The sequence below is a fragment of the Nannospalax galili genome, unplaced genomic scaffold (assembly GCF_000622305.1).
Source record: "Nannospalax galili isolate Female #2095 unplaced genomic scaffold, S.galili_v1.0 scaffold382, whole genome shotgun sequence".
Classification (NCBI taxonomy): domain Eukaryota; kingdom Metazoa; phylum Chordata; class Mammalia; order Rodentia; family Spalacidae; genus Nannospalax; species Nannospalax galili.
Genome location: NW_008348685.1, coordinates 836,992 through 841,615, shown reverse-complemented (window position 1 = coordinate 841,615; position 4,624 = coordinate 836,992).

Here is a 4,624-nt window from a genome sequence, read left to right as displayed (position 1 = left end):
ATGGAATTCATTTTGGAACTTGTTTTCTCTTCATTTTTACCAAAAAAATAAAAAACCTTATCTGTCAGAGCCTAAGAGTAGGATATTGTCCTTTAATGTTTACATGAAGCTGCAAAATAAATAACATGTTTTAGGTACCTACTAAAAGCAAAAGAGAATGACAGGTTTTAATTTTGAAAGATATACAACTTACTTAATTTATTGTTTTTATTTTATGTGTATGAGATTATTGCTTGCATATATGTAAGTGCACCCTTGTCGTCTAGTGCCTGCAGAGGTCAGAAGAGGACATCACATCCCCTGGAATTGGAGTTACAGACAATTGATAGCCACCATGTGAGTGCTGGGAATCAAACCCTGGTCCTCTGCAAGAGTAGCCAGTGCTCTTAATCACTGAACAATCTCTCCAGACCAATATATATATATAATTTTTAAGAAGTAGATGATATAGTTTCATTGAAACTAGTTTCCCCTGGCTCAAAATATTTCCCCTGTGGTGTAGAAAACAGAGTATCAATCAAGCTACTGATTTCTTATTGATCATGTCTTCCTGATTTCCTTTTATAAAAAGTGAACTTCCCCAAATGCTTAATATCCTGTGTGTTTTTATAAGAAAATACCTAATTCTGCACCATTTATAAGTTGTGGAGACTTGTTTCTTACAGTTGCAGAATCTAGAAAGTCCGGGGTTGAGTAGGCCACATCTGGCGAGGGCCTTCTTCCACCATGCCATGGTGGAAGGGCAGGAGATGTGTGCCAATACAAGGTGTGGAGGAGAAGGGGAAAGGGAAGGAGGCTGACCTCACTCTGTCATCAGGAACTCACTCCTGCAAAGCTCAGCTTGCTTCTTGAGAACAGCATTCATGCATTAAGTCCAAGAGCTCTTGACTTCTCTAAGGTCCCCCATTTCAATACTGTCACATCGCAAATCATTCTCTAACATATGTTAGAAATTCTAATATGCTTCTCTGGTCAACTCTATTCATACATTCCTGTCCCTAAATATTCTTTACATTCGCTGTATGCAAACAATGAAGGAATTATGAGGAATCGGAAAGTAAGGCTCATATCTGAAAGACTGTAGAGTGATTGGTCAGCAATGGATACCTGCTATTTGAGACATGTTATAGTTTATAAGATGAGTGAGAGACAGATGAAAAAGTTCACAGGAAACTAGCAAGTTTGGGTCTTAGAGCGCTGGAATATACAGAATCATGAGAACTTGGATCCAGGAAGTTCTATGACTCTAAAGAACTTGAATTTTGTCAAGTGGAAATTGATATTGGATGGTCAGAGAACAGTAGGCCCTGAAAAGTAGATTCTGTGAGACATTGCTCATGTAATATGACAGTCCCCTTTTCAGATAAAGAAATGTGGTGTGAAGTGAGCAAAGTGGGCTCCATCGGTTTGTCAAAGGGGAGAACAGCACACAGGATTCCAGATCAGGCTAGTGAGGGGCCAATGTAGGTTTTCAATGGCCAAGGATTAGGTTCAAATATCCTTAGGACAAATACTTGCTTTTGTGAAAAGACTAGACTTGTTAATTTTTCTTTAGTTCTTTCTTTATATTGACTTTTCTGTTTACTGATGTATATGTGTGTGTGTGCCACTTACGTGTGGGTGCAGGTGGAAGCCAGAAGAGGTCATCAGTTCCCTTGGAACTGGAATTGCAGTCTGTTTGCAAGCCACTCAGTGTGAATGCTAGAAATCGAACTCTGGTCCTTTGTGAGAATGGCAAGTGCTCCTCACGACTAAGCCACCTCTTTAGTCCCACATTTGTTAATTATTTGTCGCTTTGGTTGTAAACCTTAGCCATTAAGGCTGCATCAGTTCTCCAGCCCCATATTTGTTAATTTCTTAAGGAAATGATGCCTATGAAATGGACTTATGGGAAACAGGTTGGATTTAGCTTGAATCTGTGATGACAAAGGACCTAATGTTATATTTACAGAGATGGAGAACATGAAGCTAATCTCCTGATGCCATGGCATGGTGAACAGCAGGGTATGGTGACAGATTGAATGCAGAAGGGGACTCTCGATGACATTATGGCTTAATGGATGAGGTAGCAACAAAACAGCAGATGTGGATTGTTTGACAATTACTTTCTGTCCAAGGACAGCCAGAAATAACACAGTGCTCACAATGGGATATGTCTCTCTAAACAAGTCAATATATGTGATAAGGTGTACATCTATTGAAAGTAAAATTAAAGTGACCCATGAATAAATGTATCCAGTTATGATCTGTGTTCTTTGACTGCTTGGTTTTGTAACAGATGTCAACATAGAGAAGTTGTGGATCTGTGCTAATATAATAACTGCTCTCATTTATTGATTGCTCCTTCGCAGTAAAGACAACATTGTGATAAGTGTTTTATATGCATCGAATTTTTTATCCCTAGCAAGTACAATTTTCAGTTCTAATCTCTGGGGCTAAGAGTTCATTCTCAAGCATTTAGCAGCTCACCCCATGATTACCTTTCTGATGGTGATCTATGGAGATAAACAGGACTCCTTAATTAGCTGTGACGAGAAGCCACGAAGAGAGTAGCCTAAGTACAAGAAGGTGATGCTTGAGTCCAAAACGGAGGATACAGACAAAATGAAGTAGGTCCCAGGTCCTGGGGTCCAGCGGTAATACCAACATTTTCATCAGCAACAACCGCATTCATTTTTTTTCCAAACTGTCTCATCTCAATTGCTTATTATTTTTTGAAATGGCATTTCATTAGAACCATGAGGTCTTGATAACGTTAGTCCAACTACAGCCAAGGAAAGACTGCTGGAATAAAGGTCACTTTTCAGGGAAACCAAACCAATCAACTGTACTTGAAAGAAAATCACAAAAACTTTAATCAAACATCCTCATCAAACTAAAAGTCTATATGCCTTGTCTTGTGCCAAGCATTATGCTTTTTAATTAAACCCTACATTCAAAGATATGAATTTAGTTGATAATCTTTTTGACAAAATATGAGAAAACATATCCTTGCTGTGTTTATTGTGTAAGATGTCATAGAAAATATCTTCCTCAATTTAGGGTTCGTAGTTCACTCCTTTAATCCCAGCGCTTAGGAGGTAAAGGCAGGTGCATCTCTGTGTTAGAGGCTAGTTTGAATGAGTTTCAGTCTACCAGAGCTACACAGTGAAACCCCAAAATGTGACCAAAATGATTTATAAAGAACCAGACATTATAGAAGGAATATTTGGTAAGGATCTTAATCTCCTTGTTCCTATTTTGTTATCTCTGCCATGTGAGGGAAAATATCTTTGTCACTAGTAGCACATTTTGAACCTCCAATGAAGGTCTCTTCAAGCCACTAGAAAGTAATATAGCACAGGACCCTTAGTTTCAAAATTTTCCTTTCTCCCTCAGTATTTCAGAGTCAAAGTTAGATGACCTTTAGTCTCTAATCCAAGACATTTTTCTTGGCTGAAAACATTTCTTAATGAAGAAATGTACCTGTCAAGCTACCTTGAAATGTTAATTTCTTATTATACATAAAGATAGTGGGTGTCCATGAGAGAGACAAAGCTACGGAACAAAACAAAAGTTCTTATGAGCAAAGTTGTTTAAAAGGCTAAATGTCATTTTTCTTGTTATCAGAATTATAGCCATCTTTACTGTGTGATACTAAGGAATTCACACTGCCCCCTGGAAATTCAGCATGGAAGAATACACAGTGCTGTGAAATGACATTGCACATTTTGCACAGCTTTGTCTCAGGACCACTCGCTCAGCATCCTTTATTATGTGCTGCTCCTGCTAGATCAGAAGAAATCATTTGTTAAGAGAGTGGACGGCAAGTTTGCGTACAGTTGCAAAACTACAATTTGATTTTGTCCCTATCAGTAGGAGCTCTAAACTTTCTACTGAATTAAAGGGAATCATTATTAAAGCTGACAGAAGAGACTTTTTTATTTAGACTTGGCAACAGGGAGAGACACAAAGAGGACAGAAAAGAAATGCGAGGAATGGGAGAGACTGCCCAAGCTGTTTAGGCTACAGTTGGCTCAGCTTTCCAGGAGAGCAGCGTGTGTCTCGCATGACGGATTACACACTTGTACAATTTTTATTTTTATAAAGAAAAGAAATGAAAAGCTATTGGTCATATAGGAAATTTTACAAAATAATTTTTTTATGCAAGCATTGGAAACTATATGATCAGTAACATCAGCATAAATTAATGAGTTTTGCCTTTAGTGCCATGAGCAGTGCTAAGCACATAGTAAATACTGGGTGGCTATTCAGTAGTCATATAGAAGAATTCTGTAAAATTAACATTATTGATTAATAGTTATGTTATCAGTTTTGTTTGTTTACTTGTTTTGAGACAGTTTCACTATGTAGCGCTGGCTGGCCTGGAGCTCACAGAGATCTGCCTGCATCTACCTCCCAAGTACTGTATTTAAAAGCATATACTGGGGCTGGAGAGATGGCTCAGCGGTTAAGAGCACTGACTGCTCTTGCAGAGGACCCGGGTTTGATTCCCAGCACCCACATGGCGATGGCCTCTTCTGACCTCTGCAGCATTGCATGACACGGGTGGACTCACATACATGCAGGCAATACACCCGTACACATAAAAAATAATAATTAATGGTAGCTTTATTGGGATATG